Consider the following 24055-nt stretch of genomic DNA (forward strand, 5'->3'; position numbering starts at 1 on the left):
TCTATTTATGCTTTAAATTGATTATTTATTAAATTTTTGAGAGTTGTTATCGAAATAAAATTTTCAATAAATTATTATTCAATCCGATTTTTGTTTTTGTTTTTTGTTTTTGTTTTTGTTTTTTCTTTTTGTTTTTTTTTTTTTTATAAAATCGAAGCTTGGAGATTAGTACTAAAAACCGGACTCTCCAAACTAAAACTGAAGAGGTGGCAACCATTCATACATCACACATAACATATGTGTGTATATATATATATATATATATTATATATGAGTACTTGCATAAGCACATCAAACATACATCTATACATGTGTGCGCTTATATATACATATTTAAATATATTCTGTATTAATAATGCTTTTGAATTTTATTTTGAATCATATTTAAAGTATCTATGAAAATTAGCACATTGATAATATAAACTTTGTATTTTTTTTTATTGCTCTTTATCTACATACGTCTCAATGTACATACGTAAGAGTAAATATATGTCTCTTGAAAAATTTCAAATAAATACTAACATATAAAATTACATTACGTAATATCGATTGTGTTAGTTCGATTGATATTTCTGAGAATATTAGAAAAGGTAAACAAATCTAAGCGTGTACGTTCGTTTTCGTCAATAAACAGAGGAGTAACGTAATAGAATAAAAATTGTATTGTAGATTTATACGTTATATTATATTATAACCGTGAGATGAAGAATGATCTAAAGGTCGTACAAACAAAACAAAAGACAGTCACGTGCTTGACCCTGAATCAAAATCGATGTTAGCTATCGTCCTATACAAATGTAATATTTGAAAGTGTAAGCAGTTCCTCTGAACGTGTCGAACCTGAACGTTCTTATCTTGAATATTTGATATTCTTCATAAATTTATGAAACGATCTTTTTCTCTTTCTAAACGCAGGAACTTCCGCATGATGAGATCTGAAAATCGGTATTGCCTACGACGTTTATACATTTAGCATGATACAACGTAATCACTGTCGAGCTAATGGATTGACATTCAATATATTGGAAAAATTTGGTATGTATAATATATCTTTTATTTAATTAAAAATATTATAAAAGAATATCAAAAACATTATTCTTAATAAGAATTAATCGAATATAAATCGAAATACATAGTGAAATTATTTTAAGATGACGATAAGTTTACATTACCATATTACAGTGATTATATCATTCAGGTGAAGTCGAATTATTACGTCGTAACTTTACATCGTAAATTTTAACATCGTAAGCTTTTATTTCTCGTTATGTTACGCGATGAAAAAGAGGATATACTACAAGTGTGTTTTAAATATACCATCCCTCCCTCCTCCCCACTCCCCCTTACGACTCATTAACTTTTTGCAATTGTATATCTTGCATATCTCCTGTCTCTTCTATTTAGAGAAGAAGATATTAGATCGTGAATACGCGAAAAAGATTTATATTTTTGTAAATAGAACGTCAAAGATTTTAGTAGCTTTTAATAATAATAATGCGCTAATGCGTTTTTAAAATTACGAGTTTGTCCGTGTTAATAGAAAATTTTAAGTTCATTTTGACGAGCCTTTATACTCTTCGTAAATAATTCACAGGAGCACATGCGACCAAGGAAGAAATTCCAAAGGAATTCTCTCATGAATGTATGCTAACTTTAATTAGTTTACTAAATATTAAATGGACTTTTCTCTTATCTCTTAAATATGCAATTTTTTATTTTTAAGTTTAACCCTCGAACTTGACGTTTCGATAGAAGGAATATAAACCATCGTGCTTGTTTTTGATTTTGATTCCAACGACACGCGATGCTTACCGACAGGAATTCGAATCGTAAGTCCTTTGACTCCATAAGTTCTCCCTCCTTTTCGTTTCTATCCTATGTCGAGCATTTCGTAAAGTTGTTTCGCACGAGCAATCATTAGGAGTTTCCCGTCTAAACTTGGCATTCAGACTCGTCGAAGCATCGTTGAAGGTAGCGAAAGGAAAGTTAGGCTTACGAGGTTGCGAGACTTCCGCGTTGTTCGAAACGCCTCTCTTCCTCTTTCCTCACTTCTCAACCATCGCCATCGCCATCACCATCACCCTTAACCCTCCATAGTTCCTCGTCTTTCCTCTTCTCGTCACGTAATTTCACCATTGTTCTTGGCGCATTCGTGAGGCCTGGCGATACTCTTTTTGGAGCAGCAATTAATATGCCCTTAATTCCGTATCCGTTCAGCGCGTAATATCCCTCCTCGGATGATCCAGGAACGAAGACGAAGTGGAATTAAACTTCGCGGATAGGATTTGGTGCTTTCGTGATCCCGACATAAATGAACGTCGATGTAAACTCTCGAAAGAGCGCTCGAAAAGGAAGGAACGAACGAAGGAAGAAAGGAAAGGGTAGATGAATCGTGGGAGGTCTTCTCCTCTTTCTTTTTCTCTCCCCTTCTAATCTCATCTAATCAATACCAAAGTCTCGCGCTTACTCAATGTCACCGTCAGGGGCCACGAAGCTGGAGCGACTTTCTCTCTCTCTCTCTCTCTCTCTCTCTCTCTCTCTCTCTCTCTCTCCCTCTCTTTCTCTCTCTCTCTCTTTCATGAACAAGCGAGCGAGCAGCTTCTTCCGTTTCCCGCAGCGCAAATTCGTTAAAGTTCCTCGCACAATGTCGTCACAGTTCTCGTCTTCTTCATCGTCGCATCTCAGAGCTTCCATCGCTTGCTACGCTTCGATTCGTGGATTACTTGCTACCACGAGTACGTCGTTCCTCGAATACTTTGCGATGTCACCTCGTTGCCGTAGGCCAACTCTCTTAAGTTTCTGTTCTTTCTCTTTCTTCCTCTCCCTCTCTCTCCCTCTCTCTCTCTCTCTCTCTATCTCTCTTTCTTTCTCTTTTTCTTTTACTCTTTCCCTCTTTCATTTCGTCATCCTTCGTCTCGAACCTAATCTAAATCTATCCTTCGATAGGTCGCTTCGATAGATCGAGACCGAAGGGTTTCTTCGCCCCTGGCGACTATTTTCAACCCTCTACTTCAGTGGTTCTCAAAATGTAATTCCTCAACCCTTCAATAATAGAGTCCTTTCGATTTCAGGACCATCATAAATCCTTTTAAGAGAATGAAATTCGACAGAATTTACTATTACACCTTCGATACGATCTTTGTAGAACGAGGAATGGACGTGGAAAGGTTAAACGTTTAATTCGCGAATTCATATTTAAATAGAAACGTAAGTTCGTATCTCGCAGAAGCGGAGTATTTCCTTTTGCTTTTCTCTCAAGGGAATAATAACGGAAGTAAGCTGATCGCCATTATAAACATATACATATTTTTCCTGAAGCCATGCTTTCGAGTAAACCGTCTGAGTACGTAGATATGTAGAAACATGTACAACAATTTTTAGGTCGCAGTCGACACCGGAAACAGGAAGCTTCGCCTCGCGAGTTCGTTGCGAGATACATTCCCTTGACTTCGCGCACGTTCGTGGATGCACGTCCATGAGATAAAAGGTAAAGATAGAGACAGAGATACAGAGGGACAGAGAGAGAGAGAGAAGAAAAAGAAAAGGGAGAAAGAGAAACAGCTTTTTCGGCCGGAAATTGTATGCCAATCTCGGAAAAAGACAATTACACGTGTAGTCGGAACAAAACGGTATCTTTGCGCGTCGTTTCGATCGATATTCTATCATATCGGTTAAGCTACCACTTTTCAATCAGTTTTCCATTTGCATCGGCAGTGCTTTTACACAACAGCGTAGATTACCTTTCCAGGTGACCAATTCATCGGTCGATGAGAAAAGTTCGTGATTTTCACGAGCGTAAAACGAGGAGACTTTTCCTTTCTCTAAAAAAAAAAAAAAAAAAAAAAAAACTAAAAAAAAACTAAAAAAACAACAATAATAATAAAAAAAAGATTTCATTCGACTCAATCGTTTTGTACGAACTAATTTGTATCCAATCGGCTATGAAAGGTGTATCGCATAGTATATAAATTTATTTGTCCATTTGGTAAGTTTGCGTTTTTAGACGAAATTGTTACTCGGTTAAAAACAAAATGATAAATAAAACGAGTTTTATAAGTTTCGAAATTTTATTGGATAAACGTAGATACTATTACGATTATTTGAATCGCTCGAAATTTCTTCGATTTCTCCGACGTGGGAGAGTTGTATTATAGAAAGCAATTAAATTCGTAAGTGAGGGGTAAAGGGATTCTCGTTTTGGGTAACACACGGTATGGGCCGCATTACATTAACGACGTTTCTTTCTGTTTAGCCTTCTGGTTTCGGGTAGTGGTCTCTACTGTAGTCAGAAGAGAAGGAAACGTGGAGGGGGCCCGATCGTTTCCAATCAGACGTGGGCTATTAAAGGCCAATCGTTTCCCATTACGAGCAACCCTCCGTACTACGCCGAGAGCGTAGTAATGCAGTTTCGTTGCCACGCCGGTATACCTTTCGATTTTTTAATCGGTGCTTGCTTATTGCCGAATACTTCAACGATTTGATCTGAAACATCTTTCTGAACGTTTAAGGATGATGAAATCATTGATTAAGCGAATACGTACGTATCGTGTTCATAGTGAATTCAGAAATATATAATTACCAAAGTTGAAATTATATATTCTTTCAAATAAGCGGGATAAAATATTACGATTCATTCTACACGTATGTTTGTTTTCATTTTCACTTAAATCTTTTATTACTTTCAGCTTTGAATTTATATAAAACTCATGAAAATTTCCTTTATCCGTCGTTTCGCTTCACTATCGAACTTTTTTTTTTCTTCTCTTTTTTTTTTTTCTTTTTTTTTTCTTTTATAGATCTCGATCGATAAAATACGAACGGAATTCGTTATAGGTATAGGAATGCATATAATTTGACAAAGAAGTATTGGCTGTCGATTTTGGTCGCAGCCGGTGAAATTTATTAAACGGATTGCGATTCAATGACGTTCGACGATAGGATTCCACGAGAGAAACGTGAGAAACTCTTCGGTGTCTGTGTAACTGCAGCGGAGCGACCGCTTTGGTGCATTATGCAATCGAGAGTGAAGAAGAGAGAGAGAGAGAGAGAGAGAGAGAGAGAGAGAGAGAGAATGAGAGAGAGAGAATGAGAGAGATCCCTTGAAAGTTTTATCGAGCGCGCGCGATCTTCGAAGTTGCATCGTGGAAATGTATGCAACGTGTGCACTGTATTCGGGTGGTAGAATAACCGTCTCGTGCTATATGTTTCTCTACGATTCTTCGAGACTTTTTAATGGCCGCATTACTTTCGAAATACTACCAAATGCCATCAAAAAAATTTTTTTTTTCTTTCTTTTCTTTTTTCTTTTTTTTTTTTTGGAAAAAAAATAACATTTATAATTCTCTTTCGACACGTTATATTTTCGGTTGGTAAACATTAACTTCTTCTTCTTCTTCTTCTTCATTTCTTTTCGAATAAACACCAAGTATTTTTTTTTACATTAAGAAAATATATTCACCTCTCTCGATTTAGATTTACTTTTACGGAAAAGGCCGCATCCGGAAGTAACTTCTCGCACGAAACGATTAACATCGGAACCGGTTGGTATTCCTCTCGGGGTATTCCTAAGTTCCGGTCTAGTAACGACCTATGTACAACGACCCTATTTTCCAGTATCAAGCGGAAGTATTAAGAATTTTTAACGGTTATTAATTTGATGCTTAGTCGAGTTTAGTCCGACGCGGTCCAATTACGTAACTAGATGTAATTAAATAGAAGGTAATTTAGAAACCTGCGAAAGGTATTATTGAAGTTTCGAAGTACGGTGCGAAGCAACGAGGGAATTGCGTTTGTTTACGAGGCTTTCGTCGTTTCAGCTCTGAAAATATGCAACATGGTAGGGTGTAGAAGTGAGGTTGCTGTCGTCGAAAGGGTGACCCGATTGGACGATGACGACAACATTGCTGGAAAACGTTCTGTCTGACACACACATGCGCGTTACTCCTTCGTTCAATGTTACCGAAAGGGATCCGGTCCGCTTCATGCATATGCTAATCATATTCGGAGATATGTGCTTGCTGCCTTCTAGGATAGAGATGAACATCGGCCAATTCGACCTTGCCATTCCCGACCCTTCTTTTTTTTTTTTCTTTTTTTTATCTTTTTTTCCCTTCCCCTCCTCCTCCTTTGCAGTCGTCGATAGTACGATATCGATATACGATATCGATTCGTTACACGTCCACTTGTGTCTTTTAATAGAAGATATGAAACGTTAAAGTCGAGAATAGATTGAATATTTATAGAAAAATTTCATTATCAAATTTCGATTAAAGATAGGCTATATCTTTGAATTCTTTTTGATACATTACTTATCGTTAACTATTGAATTGATTAGAATTTACGAGTAAAGTTCAAGTCTTGAACTTGATCCATTCCATACCTAGGCAACTCGATATAGTTCAATAACTAAATATCTTCTTCTTCGAAGCTAGTAAATGTTTCCAAGTATATCTATCTATCCATTATCCGTTCATCTAATCCGATATCTACCGATCTGCCGTCCAATCTATCCAACTATCCGCCTATTTAGCCGATCGACTATCTATCGATCTTCTCTATCTTCTTCTTCCTTCGCCGATGTCATCGTACCTCTCGCGAGACACTTTGTCTATCCACTCTGCGACCTTTCGACCATCACGTTACCTATCTACTTCGCTAGGCCTGCCAATTACCGTTGTATCGACGCATTCTTCGTTCAAGCGCAAACGACTCTGACTTTCTAAAAGAGAAAGAGCGAAAGAGTTAGAGAGAAAAAGAGGGAGGCAAGGAGAAGATCAGAAAGAGACAGAAAGAGAGAGGGAGAGAGAGAGAGAGGAAGAACTCGTCCTTTCACGATACGTCCACAACTCGCGGCTCGTTAGAAGTGGGTTTCTCGTGGATCGATATCCGTTAGATCTTCGCCAGATCTCCGTTAGATTTTCCTTACCCTTTTATAATGTTTTCTGCTCCGTTGGGATTTCTACTTGTGGAACTTTATGTTCTGTACACTCGTAAAGGCTCTACGTGTACGAAAAATTCTCGTGGAATTCGCTTTTATCCATTGGTATTCTTAAAACGGCAACTCTTCGTCCATGAATCCACTTTCCTTTCGTTGTTCATTTTATCCCACGACATAGGTATGTAGGTATTCTCAGGTATTTTTATATCCGATTGACTTCATTACGTTCCTTTAGCTTTTTAATTTTTATTGAATGATACTTTATCGTACTCCTCCATTCATTCGTTTCGTTTCGTTTCGTTTCGTTTCGTTCATTCGTCTCTCGTAGTCGAAGTTCACCTTTAAGGGAATCCTTTCGAAATAAAAATAAAATTAGCTTATCTCTACTTCCGAAAGATTGAGCGACAGTGTAATTACTTTACCGAATATGCGGTATGTACCCTCGAGCACGACCGAGTACGGATTCGGAGACGTGGATAGCTCGTTGCAAGTTATATTAAAATATTACGTCGACGTTCGAAAGAGAAAGAGAACAAACGAAAGCGAGATAGCAACCCGGTGGATCGTGCTGCCGAAATTACCGGTGAATAACTTCGCGATAAATTATTATACTTGGGTCGTATGTATTAACACGATATATCGAGATATATCTACTACTTCGTACTTCTCACCGATATTATTTTCCTTGTTTTCTATCTTTTACATATATTTTCGACGTGCCGCAAAGTTTAGTTAATAAACTAAATTTGTATTCATATAATGATCTAGTTAATCGCAAATGCTAAATTGGTTGCTTTTATGCGATAGCTGAAAGAATTAATGTAGCTTTAATACTTTTAAAACGCTTCCGGCAATTTTACCGGCGAAAGCAACGTGAAAACTATTTCTATATCTTCGTTCGCGATTTAGCTTGCGAATTTGTTCACGATTTGCAAAGTATTTTTATTATTTCGACTATGATACGAGAGAATCGATGATACTTTATTAGTCGTGCACGCTCGATAAAGCATTTTTGTTTTAATCATGGAATAATTAATGGAATGCGACAGAATCGTATATAACTTTGGTCGACAAAAAATGCTTGTATAATTAAAATACTCTTTCGCCATAGAGCGTCGTCCGTTAATTTTAATTATTAGAATACTAAACGGATCAAAAGTAATTTCGAAAAATCGTAATGAAACGAAGTAATGCAATTATTAGGTATCATCTTAGGATTATTATATAATCATATTGATAACATTTTCTTAGAGTTTTTAAAGAAAATTAAACGAAATTAAATGGATATTTTCATCTGATTAAACGTTCTCTCATCATTAAACGTATTACGTAAATAAATAATTAAATCGATTTGACTTAATCTGAAGGTAAAACAAAAAAAAAAGAAAAAAAAAAAAAGAAAAAAAGAAAAAAGAAAGATCGAAAGATAAATAGAAATAATAAGAAAAAGAAAAGTTCATGTGAATACGTTCATCGTTCATCGATTGCAATCCGAGCCGAAATCCTTGCGAAAAGTTGTTGAAATACGGAGAATCGGCATCGCGGCTTTGCCTAACCGTCAAACCGGTCTCATTTCTCGTCAGATCGGTTTCTCGGGCGACAGACGCGTCCCTTCGTTGCGAAGGCTATTCGGTAGCAAAAGCAGGATCGCTTTCTCGCTCGTTCGCTCTTTCTTGTTGTCATTTTTGCAATGGTCAATAGCTCATTTGAATGCGCCGTGGTTCCGCGCACCGCCACGGCGGACGTTAACGATTCTTTTGTTTTACGTATACGCGGGGCCGTGGACTTGGCTCAAAGTCAGTCACAGCAGTTGAGAGGTAGAGGGACTTGATTTAAAGCCAGGCCGATATCTCGGGGGATCGCACTGCGCTTAACGAGCGTCGCACCACGTGTGTGCGCAACGTGCGCTCACGCGCACAAACGCGATCAACTAAAAGAAAAAGAAAGAAAGAATATATGTGTGAGCCAGAATGTGCTAGAAAACTATTCGAAAGATTGACTTATGTTCTCTTTCTTTCTCTCTCTTTCTCTCTCTCTCTCTGTTTCTCTCTATTACTCATCCTTTTTGCTTCATTATTACTTTCTTTCTTTCTTTTTTTTTTTTTTTTCTTTTTTTTTGTATTATCATAGCAAATTTAATGTTTATAACCTATGTAACTTTGAAGTCACACGCTCGTATATAAATATTTTTTTTCATTTTTCCGCCGTAAAATTTTCATTCATATCCATGCTATAATATTGTTTTTTATAATATTATTTGTATTGTAAATTAATTTTCACGGTGTTGTTTTTTAGACATGAAAAGAAAAAAATTGAGTTATAAAAGATTAATATTTAATGTTTCTCACAAAGTGAGGAATTCTGGTATTCAAAATCAATTTACTACATCCAGTGATATATAATTTATCTATTAGATGACTCGAGAACTGCTTAGAGGTGCACCAAGCGAGTATTTGGGGTCTCTCGGAGACCCTTCTTGCTAACTATTGTCTCCGAAGTTTAGTCGGAAGCTCGAGGAAATGAAATTCCCTAATTAGTGAAAGCGGCGAACTCTCTCTCACGTAACGTATCGAAGATCTTTTTGTAGATCTTATATTTAGATATAATTAAAAAATTTTTCTAATTTTTACTTACGACGAGCTACGAATAAATGATTTTTATCATTTGCTATTACAATTAAAAAAAAAAAAAAAAAGAAAGAGAAATTCTTTAAAATGAAGCTGTATATTTAAAAGAGCGAAAACAAATGGGTGTACCCTTTTAACAAAAGTTACGTGTTTTCGGCTTTTAACATTCGCTAAGGAAGAAAAGATATTGTTACATATATACCACGTTTACGAACAGCTCAACGACAATTTTACGATCGTACGTAGCACTTAAAGATCATACTTTTGCACGGATTTCAGGTACAAGCCGATGGAGAACGGAACCACTAACAATGCCCGGTCATACATCGAAATCGCGAAGGACACGGTCCTCCTGCATACAAACGAAAGAGGAGAGGACATTCGGGTTTTCTTAATCAGGTATCGAACTCTTCTCCGTCCTTTTTACGATCTCTGTGAAAAATACCGCTTGGTTATAAATCGCCAATGCGCAACCAACAACGGTTGCGCTCCTTTACGGAGGGAAATAACTTCCTTTGAATTCTTTTCGATTTACTTGCTTATAGTCGCGTTCGAAGGCACAACTTCGAAAAAGAATCGAAACTCTTTAATCGTACGTGAAGTTTCGTACGAGATACGTTTTTCTTTTTTCTTTTCTCTTCTCTCTTTTTTTCTTTTTTTATTTTCTTTTTGTATATTTTTATTTTTTTTTTTATTTTTTCATTATTTCTTCCGAACGAACAATTTTTTATCACTGCACTTCACGCCTCTTTCCTTCCCTTTGAACGATCAAATATTGCTTTGATTTTTTAAGATCAGATGGCATTATATTTGCTAAATACAGAGAGAGAGAGAGAGAGAGAACGAATTGTATGGAAGATTAAGCGATATTCCTGGCACCTAACTAAATTAGATATCGTCAGAATAGTATCGGGAGCCGTTAACTGTATGGTCTATACGAGATTTCGCGAAACGGGTAAATCCAAGAATCGGCGTTAACGAGCGGATATTCCATCGGTTGGCAATCAAGAAATTAGTTTCGTTTCAATGTCTATGCTACTCGTCCGGGAACTATTTTGAAACGTGACACGCTTGATTCGTCAAGATGAGTGAATAATTTCTCGAGCGTTAACATCTATCGGATAGATTTTAATTCGATTATCGAAGTGGAACGATAAGAGATAGATAGATAGATATATAGATAGATAGACAGAGAGAGAAAGAGTTAGAGAGAGAGAGAGAGAGAGAAAGAGAGAGAGATGGGATGAGGTGGGAAGGGGAAGAGAAAGAAGAAAGACATCGATCGTTCGTAATTTTATTATTTCGACACGGAAAACGACGGATCGGGACGAACGGAGCGTGTGTCTTGGAGGCACGTAAAATCGTTTGCTTTAGAAATTCCGTTCGCGCTTTTAACGCTCCGAGGAACATTACGATAGAATCGTATCGTTCGTTGTATTCGAACCGGCTTATCGAGCGCCGTTATCAATGATTCGTAACCTCGACGTCGTGATAAATCTTTCTCGCTTTGCCGACTGAAATCGGCTTTACACTTTAATCTTCGCTTCTATCGGTTCTATCGCGAAAGAGAGAGAGAGAGAGAGAGAGAGAGAGGATATGTTGTAACGGAAACGGGATTCGATATTGCGCTCTCTTAAAGAGACGCCTGTGCTTGGGGATACGCCGACGATAGAGCGCTTAGTTTACATTGGCTTTTCGGTTTTATCTACCATGCGACTTTATCCCATTCAATTGTAGGTTATCGGGATACATTTGGACTCCTGACGGTTTAGAAATAAGGGGGATTAACGTCGAGCACGTCTTTCTCCGTAACGTGGTCATTAGGATCGTTCTATTTTTTTTTTTTTTTTTTTTTTTTTTATTAAACGTCGAACTAAAGTAAATCGCCTCTATTATTATGATATCATATTAGCCTTATACTTATACATGTGTATCTGTAATAAGATAAAGTCGTTACAGCTGTTACAACATCGTTATAGATAATGCGGTAATGCTTACCTTAACATTCTAATCTTACCTTTCGAATTACTTTCTGATACGTTTCCTTTTGAAATTGTACTAATCTTACATTCTTTGTTATACAAAATGAATGATAATGAATAATTATAATAATTTTATGATTATTTTCGTAAAAATTTAATACATTAAAAATAAATTTTATATTATATTTCGAAGGAAGCATAATTTATATATATATATATATATATATATATATAGGTGAAACGGATGGAAGGATTAACGTTAAAGCGATAGAAAGAGGAAAACGATGTCATAGCCGTTCCATCATGATATCTATTTTCTATACATATATTATACGTTCGGTCGTCATCGTCGTCGTCATCCTCGTCGTCGTCGTCCGGTCTCGTAAGCCGATACTAACCTATACCGTTTGCATCGCAAATAAACACCATTGCAACCGCTGACAAAGCTGGTTCGCGAATGCAGCCACCTCTAAACGCATTACGTTTCCTCTTTCGCGCCATTTCGAAAGCGTTGACTGAAAACGACAAAACTTTCTACTCGTTGTTGATAGTGTCGTACGCGTTGCTTTCGTTAGACGACGAGTACATTCTACATTGCTATAGTAGTGCCGAGAAAGAACTTGTCCCTTCAATAGGGAAGGGTGTCAGCAACAGGGAACGATATTATCGCAAGAGGAGGAGGCCACACAGGGATTTCGAATAATAAACGAACCGCGAAAATATGTTTATCCCGGTTGGCGACTCCCTTGCGATTCCAACTTTTCCTCGACTTTTCCGTTCTTTTCTTTCTCTCTCTCTCTCTCTCTTTTTTTTCTTGCTTCTTCTTCTTCTTCTTCTTCTTCTTCTTCTCTTCTTTTTATTTTCTCTTTTTTATTGTTTATTCGGTGCGAACTTGCTGGTTCCGAAGAAAACGAAGAAGAAAAAGAAAAAGGGAATAAGAGAATACGGAAGGAAGCCCTCGATGAGAGCAAGTAGTTCGTTTACTCATGGGGATACCAACGACGACAAGCTCGTCGAAGCGCGTGAACCCCTGCTTGCCTTGTATAAACATCGAAATTAGCTGCTGATGGTGGTGGTGATGGTAGTAGTGGTGGTGTAGTGACAAGAAAGGCCTGCCCTCCTGTTAAAGAAGAAATTGTGACCGTTCATGGCGGACAAGGATAGGCTGAGTTTTCGCGAGGCTTAAAAAGCTTAACTAACGCAAGTGTTTTTCTATCTCTTTTTCGATACTAGGATAACGGAGGGTTCCCACGATCCTCTTGAAATCAGCATTCTCGTGCTCGATACCTAATACAATTTTACCCTCGGGTGTCGGTACGGAAAATTATGGTCTTGCCAATTCTACGTGTTTCTTTTCGAGTATTTTGATATCGAGTTCTGTATTCTATCAAACGAAGGGAAAAAGAAAGGAGCGAGAGATAACTATGCTCGATTTGACTTTGAACTTTTTCTTTCCTTTCTCATCTCTCTCTCTCTCTCTCTCTCTCTCTCTCTCTTTTCATGCAACGTCACGCGTTGAATCTTTCAAAGAAAGAGTTTACTTAAAGCGATCTTCAAAGTGATAGAAGTTTCATGAAAGTAAAGTCAATCGATTTCAGCTTTGATTGCTTAAAGCGGGTTAAGCTTTCATTATTTAGATATTTCTTATCGAATATCTCGTGGTCGGAAAAATATTTATACATTTTAAAACGTTGAATGTATAGCAATAACAGTAACGTTATCGTTCCTTTTATATCAGACATTAACAGAGTAAATATTTTCTAATTTCCTACGATATGAATCACGTTTAATATTTTCCTTAAAAATAAATCAATTCCTTTGGTAAATATAAATACGACCGAATTACGAGCTCGTTTAATCCTTTTCTTTTTTTTTTTTTTTTTTTTTTTTTTCTTTTCTTTTCTCTCCCCGATTTCACGAGAACAGAACCCTACGATCTAATTCTAATCTCTTCAATTTATCAAAGATATCTTAAAAACAAATCTTTTCGCATAATTAGAGGCAAATTGATTAGAGTTGTGTAGAGTGAGGAGGGTATCCGCATTTGGGAGTCGTTAGTAATCCCGGATACTTCGTTCTTTGGAAAAAGAGAAAGAGAATCAGGATAGACGGGAAGTGAGGAAGGAAGAAAGTAGTATGAGGAAGAGGGGAGAGAGAGAGAGAGGGAGGGGGGCAGGGATCGCTCATTTTGGAAAAGCCTTAATGCAATCTAGGCTCGGATCAGCGCAGGGCTCGTGCAAGCGAGCGAACGTTGTCGCAACTCGTCCTCTTCCGTTCTGCAACTCGCCCAGTTGCAGAACGTTTGACAGAAGCCGATGCATTCCGCACGACATCGCGACTGTCCTACTGCGTCTCGTCTCCCCTTATTTATTGCTACGTGATCCGGCCGAGAGTGCGAGAGAGAAAGAGAGCGAGAGCGTGCGCGCGAGAGAGAGAGAGAGAGAGAGAGAGAGAGAGAGAGAGAGAGATAGAAGGGAATCGATGGTAAGAAGAAGAAGAAGAAGAAGAAGAAGAAGAAGCTGGATGCGCACGGACCCCTGACATTTGGCATGTGCGTATTCAAATCCGTCCGGACGACTCCCCTAACTCACCGACAGCAAGCTCTTGACCAAGGGAGGAGGAAAGGCTGCTTGCTTGGTTGCTCCTCCGACGACGTTGATTGAATTAAAAATAATCGTCCTCGTCGGCGAGATCGCTCAGTCTCTTTTACCCTCCCTTCTTGGATCATCCGATAGTCGTGATTATGCGTTGCTCCGCGAGCTTAATTAGAAGAAGGAGAAGAAGAAGACGAAGAAAGTCGAACGAAGCCCCCGGGGGAATTGCCGTCTTCGAAGATGAGAAAATTCCGATACACGTTCTCCCTCTCTCTTTCTCTCTCTCTCTCTCTCTCTCTCTGTCTCTCTCTCTTTCTCTCTTTCTTTCGATCGTTCGAGTTTTAAGAGATCGACGAAGACGAAGACGAAGACGAAGAAGAAATCGCTTCGCATATTTCTTTTTCATTTTTTTTTTCTCTTTTTCTTTTTTTGCCAGTTTCCTCCTCTTAACGTACTTACTTCCCGTACTTGCTATCCATATCACTCTCTGCGTTACTTCTTTTCACGAAATCAAAGTTCTACTACGTCTACGAGAAACGACGAGAGATCAGAGTGATCCGACGAGGCATGGATTACGGCAGAGCCGTATCGTTGCGATTACTTTTAAACGAAGTACGACAAGTTTTACGATCGCGCTGGCACTCCTCGTAATTACAAAAGAGAGAGCTATAGTTTTATCTTCCTTCCCCCTCCCCTCTTTCCTTCTCTCTCTCTCTCTCTCTCTCTCTCTCTCTCTCTCTCTCTCTCTCAGTCTCACTCCCTTCCTCCTTTCCTCTCTTTCTGTTTCTTTCCTTCCTACTTCATGCGGTATAAAACCACGAAGCGTGATAAATTCTCGTTCCTCTCCTCTTAAACATTCGAGACGCGAGGGTTGGCGAAACTCGTTTCACGTGGTTATATTCTCGAAAGCGGAATGCCGCGCTCGAGGGTGAAAAGAGAGAGAGAGAGAGAGTGAGAGAGAGAAAGAGAGAGAGAGAGAGAGAGAGAAATGGAAGGAGGAGAGCAGAAGCACGAGGGAGGAATTGCTCGGGGGCTTGATGTCGGCCAATAGTTCATATGCCGAGTGTCGCGCCGGTTTACGTGACCGAGCTGACAATGGTCGACTGTCTTCCTTCGTACTCGAAAGCTCGAAAATTCGAAGGCGCGTGCATTTATTTCGCGGCCCACCTACGAGATTGCACCCTTCGTGCGCGACGAGCTACCGTTCCTTTGCCAATCTCTTTTTCTCGACCTTCCCGACTCGATCTCGTGTCGAAAAATTGTCCCATCTCTCTTTCTCTTTCTTTCTCTTTTTCTTTCTCTCTCTCTCTCTCTCTCTCTCTCTCTCTCTCTCTCTTTCTTTCTCTCTTTTTCTTATGTTTAATTCAGTTTTTGTTATTTATTATAACTTAATTGGAATTATGGGTTTATTTATTTATTAAGCATTTCGTATTAATAAACTTAGTAATTAATTATTATCAATTTTTTCTCTCTCTTTCTCTCTCTCTTTTTCTCTTTTTTATATAATATATATATATATATATATATATATATATATATATATATATATCTATCTGCAACTTATTTTACTTATTTAATATTACGCACTATTATTCTTTTTTTTCTCTTTTATTTTCATATCGCGATTAGATATTTCACTCCAGGTGAACATTGTCATTTGGTATTCCGCTTAGGATAATAGTATTCGTGTTATATAATTCATGATTTGTAAAATTAATTATCCAGGACTATGGATTCGGACTTCGAAAACGTGTGACAAGCAAATGCTTGCATGTCTGATGTGCAGATGCGTGTCAATCGTTGCTTTTTGAATATCCTGCATTTATAATGCGACCGTAATGATATGTTTCCGTCTATATTTGTGTCGAGATCATAATGTATAATTGTTTCTAATATGTAGATAATGCAGGAATATGATTATGTTTACCGTTGATTGATCGATTAAGCTTTCAACAAAGCACACGTTACTTTCTATTCATGGCATAATGTATTATAGTTGCTGATTACACACACGAATATTCTTTTTAGCATTGAATGCGCCATCGAATTGTATGCATGAATCGTCGAATCGTCAATGACAATCAATTATACCTCGTAGTAATTTCTCTTTCTTACTTCCTGATATTTTAATTGTCAAATTGAAATAGTAAAAAAAAAAAAAAAATAGAAAAAGAAAGAAAAAAATTTTTATTCACGTATTCTCTCTCATTGAACGAAAATAAGCAGAGTAGCATTTCTAGAAACAATAATTTCATTCGAGAAACTTGATGTTTCGTAAGCGATCGCATCCGTATTCAAAAGTTAGCTTACCTGGAGCGTAGTAATACGCATTGTATGGTATGTTTGTTCCTATATTTCGCGAAACATATTTGCGGTTAAGAGACTTTGACGCAACATATCGTTCATTCATTGAAGTTTATCTCCCGACACCACATCGGGATTCGATTAATTAGCCTATCTAATCATGTTCCTCCGTAACTCAGCGACTGACAGACGCACCAAACCATAACTCCGACTACCAATCGTGAATTTCAACGAAACTTAATTTCTAAACGACGCTTGTTACAGAAATTGAACATACGTTTCGTTTCATCCATTGTATATTACTCTCAGGATTTAAGGGAAGCGTGTTTCATCGTTTAGGAAATACAGTTTATAATTTATGACCGTGACTCGAAGTTTGTCAGACCACGTACGAGTATATGGAAAATTTTATACAAAGGATAGATTCTAGATAGACTCGATTGATACTCGTTGAATTTCTTCATATCTACAAAGAGAAATTTACGAATTATCATCTTCGTAAGAAGTTTGATTTTATTTTTATTAAAAAAAAAAAAAGGAAAAAAAGAGAAAGAAAAAACGAAAAAAAGGGAAAAAAAAAGAGAAAGAAAAACTCTCCCCCGTCCCTCCCTCTCTCTCTCTCTCTCTCTCTCTCTTTTACTGTTGCATATTTTGTACAAATATGCAAGTGGATTCGTTACATTTCAAGCGGATACAGTGTACCGTAGATATTGTAACGAGAAAAGTTTATCGCGACGACATACTGTAACTCTTTGACGATTTAAATTGGAAAAAGTTTTATTCGAAAAATATCAAAGTTCGTTCGGGGAAAAATAGATCGAAACTTTGAAAAACTACGTCGTTTAATCGTTCATCCATAAATTCATACATAGATAGTTGACATTGATAATCAAATTAGGTGTTTCGCATGGTTGATTTAACCGACAAGTCTTTCCGTAGCATCGTTTTAACATTCGGATTCACGATTCAATTAGAAGTTAAACGCTGCTTGCTCCGTACAAGGTATCCGAGTTATCCACTACGACTCTGCTGACTCTATCTCTCTATCTCGCTCTTTTGCTTACACACATACACACACACACACACATTTTCTCCGTCTCTACCTTGACCTGTCTTTTTCTCTCTCTCAGTCTAGGTCTTCTTCCCTTCTCTCTCTCTCTCTCTCTCTCTCTCTCTCTCTTTTTCTCTCCTTCCTTCTCTCATTCTCTCTTTCTCTCTTTCTCTCTTTCTCTTTCATTCTCTCTCTCTCTCTTTCTCTCTTTCTCTTTCTCTTTCTCTTTCTCTTTCTCTTTCTCTCTTTCTCTAGACTTCATCCGAGGGTGTCCTCTGTTTCTGCTTGAACATTGGCCGGAGGTCGATCTCATAATCTCACAGTGTCTGTCTTCCTTCCACCCTAATAAAGTATGCTGCCTGAATAAGCAATGAGGTACGGTGTCACTTGGACTCCTGAAACTAACTCTTTAATAATCATGCGTCATTTTGATCGCTCTTGGCCGTCATCCTTCACCAGATCTCTCTCTCTCTCTCTCTCTCTCTCTCTCTCTCTCTCTCTCTCTCTCTCTCTCTCTCTCTCTCTCTTCGAACTTCATAATATTTCATCTCAGTATTCTATCAGCATCTTCGTTAAAGGGATTTAAATCAGGTGTATTCAGCCATGCTTAAAGTTTCTTATCGTAAACGACGTTCTTTCCATATAACGAGGCAACGAATATCTTTCAATGTATTAAAGAATTAAAAAATTGTATGAAAATTTTCATTCTTTTAGAGATGTTTCGAAGAAACAAAGGTGACTTTTTGTTTTCAAATGGAACAATATACTTGTACTTGTCTCATTTTGGATCGTAATTTTCTTTTCTTCTTTTTTTCTTTTTTTCTTTTTTTTTTTTTTCAACTAATTTCATACGATAACGTTGCAAAGCCGCTTAAAGTTCGAAACATACAATAGAATAGATAAAGAATATATATATATATAATTTATGTTTAGACATATAATTAAAAAGCTTCGAGTTCGAGTTTATAACAGTAAAAAGAACGAAGTTGTATGGAACAAACTTCCCACCTGATAAAGAGCATTCTACTCGGGTCGTCGCACCATAAGGAATGTCGGATTGCGGGGCCGAAAGGTTCATTAAAATAAATCTTAATACGTTCCCCGCACGCGTCAAAGGACACTCGCATTTTCTACGCGCTAATCCCGGTTAACCACAAAGTGGCATTAAAGCGCGTAACCCCGTCGCTTGGGAGTGTCCATTGATTTATGAACCGCTTGCGGTGATCTCCTCCGCATTGAATTTAAAAGAGAATAAATTACATGGCATAGCGATGGCGAGGCCCTCGAAGAACGGAAAGTGCTCGAGTCTCGTAACAATAAATACTTTCCTTTTAAATATTATAATTTAATTGAGACAAAGTTGAAGAATTGTTTTGGAGTAGCGTGCTACCATTGTAAAATAAATTAATATACTTATGGCATACAATAATTTCTATATATTTATATATATATATATATGTATTATTAATTGTCATTAGATAATTATAATTCGTTAAATATATTGAAAGGGATATTGACAAAAAATACTATCGAATAATTTCTATTTCTGTAGAACTATCTATATATCTATTTTACGGTATGTTTTATCCTTTAATGTATGTTGGATTAAAAGGTTATAGAAAAACACAGATTGCAGAAGTACACAGTATATTTATTTTTAACGATATAATGGGAATTAAATTCTAAAAACCAATCTATCGTATTTCTGCAAATATTATTTGAACCAATTTTTATACCATCAACGGGGATATAAGTTTTAGGATTTTGGGACGCTAGTTTAGTGTTTTTTTTTATTAAACGTTTCTAAAAATAAAATCATTCATTTTAAATTATTCAATATTCAATTTATCTTATCTGCGATATTATTTTCGATTTAATCATCGATTCAACGTTAATTGTAGAAATATTTTGAGAATGTCGGGACTGTATGTTTACGACATGGGACACATTCTGAAGTCGAAGCGAACGCATGCATTCGTTTACATCGACGTCGGCGTCGGGATCCAAAGGGGTAAAAGCTTTTTGTCGCAGCCAAATTAGAAAGCAACCCCTGGTCAGCGTCTACGTTCGCTTTTATACGTAGATGGATATAGATTACGTTACAAAGAGAATGGGGTCGGGTAATTCATCGCGGGAGTCGCGTCTCCTCTCGTTTTGAAATTATTAAAGAGTCTCGACGAGCGAACAATATTGTATCATACCATCACGGTGCGAAGGTAAATTCCAAAATTTGTTGGAACGCATGAGGGATTACGCAATAAATAAATATTTGCTTTGGTATTATTGGAATTTTAGCAGACAAAAAAAAAATATTGGATTGATTGATAAATATAAGTGTTGTTATAAATAAAGAGTTTATTGAAGTAAAACAGCACTTGTTCATGGCCGTTGTATATTCACAACTCTCTCTCTCTCTCTTTTTTTTTTTTTTTTTTTTTTTTTTTTGAGAGCAATTCATAGAATAGCACATGAATAGAAATATACTTAAAGGAATGTGTCCGTTTTATTACAACGTTTTTATTCATTAAAAGCGAGTTCAAAGTATCGTCAAGAATGTAGATAAATGTCGATGAACTTGGTTAAACTTGAAAAAAATCTTTAGCACGAATGTCTATTGTCCGTTGAGTACCGACCAAGCTTGTAGCGTAGCGCATAGCTACGGTACACGCGTATGCATTGACAATTGGGATGAGTGCGTACTTAATTAGGCTTTGTACAAGCACATACGTTCTAACAAGACGAGTTAATCAAAATCGTTTGTGTCATCGCCGCGGAAAGCTTTCAAGCAGCGAGGCTCGTACGATGAGAGTTAACCAACAATGGAGTATCCTTTTTCCTTTTTCTTTCTTTTTTTTTTCTTTTTTTTTTTTTTTTATTTTATTACTTTTCTTTCCTTTTTAGAGACAGCACAATATGAGACACGACGAGTTTCTATGACTAGTTCGACTTTGTCAGTTGAAAATCCGATTGAAAATTTTCTCGCTTTAAGCGTAATCTACTTTTTCATACTTTCTATGCGCTAGGAATATATCGTTTTGAATACATGAAAGAAACTTAAAATAATTGTAGAAAGTTATTTTTGTCGATATTTTTTTTTTTCCTTTCTTTTTCCTTTTTTTTTTGTTTGTTTGTTTGTTTTTTTTTCTTTTCTGTATCGATAATATCTAAAAGAACCGAATGTTTTTTAAACGAAATCGATCGTATTGATCGATCACAATATTGATGTTGATAGACGAGCATTGCATTCTTTAAACAAAACTATCAATGCAAAAGTTTCCATTTTTTTTTTTTTTTTTTTTTTTTTTTTTTTTTTTTTTTTTTTTTTTTTGATCATGCGACGTTCTCATATATCGTAGAAACGATTCGAGTTGTCCACGTACAAGGGAAATATCATCAAAGGATCCTATGTATTATGTATGTATACATATATATATATATAATACACAACACACACACACATATATATATATATATACGTCATTGTCAGTTGGAGCCAACGTCGACGATGACGTGTGAAAATAGCGGCTAGTGTCCGTCGACAGACGCTCGTTGCAGAGGCACCTGCCCGTTTATTTAAAGAAAGAAAAAAGAGCGAGGTTGGAGAGATCGAAGGGTTGGCGCCAATGAAAGGGAGGAAAAGTGAAATTGAAGCGAAGCGGTGTGATTAAAGTAAGCGTTTGCACAGCGTGAAAAGCTATTGAACTAGAACGAGTATTATAATGATAAAACTTTGTATACCAGGAACCTTTTAATAATAATATCGTCAGAGAAAATTCTTAACAAGTATTTTCTATTAAAGAAAAGAAAATATAAGTTGTTGATAGAACTTATATCGTTGATAAGACTTGTTGTCGTTCAATCGGTTGCAAATAATTTACCATTTACAGATCAATTTGTTTATATAATATTACGATCATTCATTTTTATTTTATTTTTTTGGTATTCTCGCGTTAGTTCGAAAAAAAAAAAATATAAATTATTCGACTTAGGAGGAACATATTATTTTATCGCACACATGCGTGCATACGTACACGAATTGAAATTTTTACGAAGTATATATCTAATACATCGAATTCTTACTACGTATGTATGTATATATAAAATTTGCATTGTCTCTTCGATGACTCGTCATTTTTTTTTTTTCTTTTTTTTTTTTATTATTATTTTTACGCAGAGAGATAATATCTCACTTTCGAAGGCACGCATCCCTCGTTTCCATGCGAAATCTATTTCTCTTCTCTTTCTTATTCAATGTGCTCGCGTATCCGTGAAATGGATTGATCGTGATCGCGAAATGATAAACGAAATTGTGAAGAAGTTAAGGAATAAACTCTAAACTGAGTTTAAATTATGAGAATATTATTTTTTTTTCTTTTTTTTTTCTTTTTTTTTTTTCTTTTGAATATTTTTTCATGATTCGTTGATCGAAAGGGGCAAAATATCGGTGATACATAAAACCCGTTTACGACATTGCTCGTCCATCAATGACACGTGCCTCGTTTTGGTGTCGAGATTCGCAATCGTTCATAGGAAAGAGACAGAGACAAAAAGAAAAAGAGAGAAAGGGACGGAAAGACAGAGAGATAGAGAGAGAGGGGGAGAGGAAGAGAGAGAGAGAGAGAGAGATAATGGGCTCGAGGAACAATGCGTTATCGATTTCCAACGATGTATCGATATCACTGGGTATTGTTCGTTGCGTGTGTGGAACCTTATGCGAGTCCTGCGTTTATTCTTCTTTTTTTCTTCCTTTTTTTTCTTTGTTTTTCTTTTTTTTTTCTTTTTCTTTTCCTTTTTTTATGAAATGTTACCCGCTCTAGCGATCTATACGAAAATATTGCCTTAACGATGGCTTTTTGCTTTTCTCGGTTGACGGTGTGTTTTTACCAGCAGCGAGGAACGAAACAAAGTGTGCTTGGCAACAGGAGAGAAGGATGAAGGGGATGGTAGGTTTGCACGAGTAGTCATAAAGTAGTCCCGGTGACAAAGTACTCGTGACGAGCGTACTCCGATGTGTCAAGGAATGCCACGACTTTGTCGTTGTAACAATGAAAGATCAAGCCGATTCTCTTGGCTTCGAAGTCCCTAAATGTTTTTGGCTTTTCGTTAAAGAGAAATGAACAATTTTTAATATTCATATATATTTAATTAAAAATTGTGTAACTCTGTGACATCAAGGATAATTTAATGCTACAGATGGATCAGCATTATATATAAATTCTATGAGTTCTTACAAAATGGATTTCGATATGCGATTAATCTGATAAACTGATAACATGGTTTCTTATATGAAACGTTTGTATGGTCGAGTAACTTTTCTCAGGATTAAAAAAATTTTCAACTTTATCTCTTTTCCTATTTCATAAGAAATTTCCAAGTCAACTTATTTCTAATTCGTGAAAGAGGTTGTTTAATATCAAAGTTATGTGATTAATTTTGTCAAAAAAATGATATCTATAAATACGATCTTACAAATCTTTTATATATATATATATATATATATATATATATATGTATATAGGATTTTTCTATAATTTTATTTTATATTTTATTAATCCGTTTCTTTAACTAACATCTATCCGGATTTCTTTCATCCTTTTTATAACTAGAACGAATGTAGAAGTTGATTTTGAGTTCGGGGTCGTGGATCAATAAGACGTCTAAAAATACATTTCATTCCGACGTCTTTGATACTATTTTCTATCTTTTCCTTTTGCACTCTTTTATCATCTCTCCAGCTTCCACCTTAAGGATGCGCACAATTCCCTCGACGCTGAGTGCCTCTTGATACTGACGTAAAGCAACCGTGTGCCAACATCACGCGAGTGCAGTGCGCATTCAGCTTTGAAAATGCACCCAACGATATTGAAAGTTTACAGCGGCGCCGCGCGCTCTCGACGTTTCAACGATATTTTAAACATTTACTTGGTAAAACAATGTATGCCCTGTCGTCGTCGCTAACATATATATATATACATATATATATATATATATATGTATGTATGTGTATATATATACGTACAGACTTCGATTCCTTTTGCAAGTTTAATAAACGCGGGAAAGACGATTTTTCATTTTAATGGATAAATACTTAACAACGGCTTTTTACGATGCTCTCCACACGTATTTTCTGCATTTCATAGCGCGAGAATACGGGAAAGAAGCAAAAGCATTTGAATATTTTCAAGAGCTTTTATGTCTTCTCTACGAAAAATCGCGAATTAAAGCAACAGCGTTAAACGATTAAAATAAATGAGCTTTTAATAAAATTCTTTGGTTTTAATTAAAATAATAATAAATTAATCCTTAAACTTTAACGAGCTCGAAGAAAATTATTATCATCTATTGTCGATTTTTTTTTTTAGTCATTTTATATCTTCGATTAGTATTTCTTCGATGAGAAAAGTTCGATTCGATAATGAGAACCACTGCGGATGACTCCGCCCAACTTGGCCACGTAAAGCCGCAAGACGAGACGTGCAATAAAATCAGATAGAGCGTCGATACCTGCCATGGAATCGCTATCGCAATTGGTGGCTCCGAATTGAGATGTAACGACTTAG

General features: G+C 36.5%; 1 long non-coding RNA gene across 30 annotated transcripts in view; it reads left to right on the forward strand.

Moving 5' to 3' along the window:
• The window catches only part of LOC146872768 (uncharacterized), a 248702-nt gene that overhangs the window by 32315 nt on the left and 192332 nt on the right, over positions 1-24055 (forward strand). For 11 of the 30 annotated variants that reach the window (XR_014982556.1, XR_014982560.1, XR_014982553.1 and 8 more), the window contains exons 3-4: positions 916-1035; positions 9844-9963. The exons of 3 other annotated variants lie outside the window; for them this stretch is intronic. This is a non-coding gene — a long non-coding RNA (uncharacterized LOC146872768). Of the gene's footprint in view, positions 1-915; positions 1036-3381; positions 3480-9843; positions 9964-19396; positions 19712-20982; positions 21165-22382; positions 22807-24055 lie in introns of those variants that run through there. 16 more of the 30 variants (XR_014982547.1, XR_014982548.1, XR_014982568.1 and 13 more) reach the window with 10 other exon arrangements.

The sequence above is a fragment of the Vespa mandarinia genome, chromosome 9, assembly GCF_050613455.1.
Source record: "Vespa mandarinia isolate Hongniang chromosome 9, ASM5061345v1, whole genome shotgun sequence".
Taxonomy (NCBI): domain Eukaryota; kingdom Metazoa; phylum Arthropoda; class Insecta; order Hymenoptera; family Vespidae; genus Vespa; species Vespa mandarinia.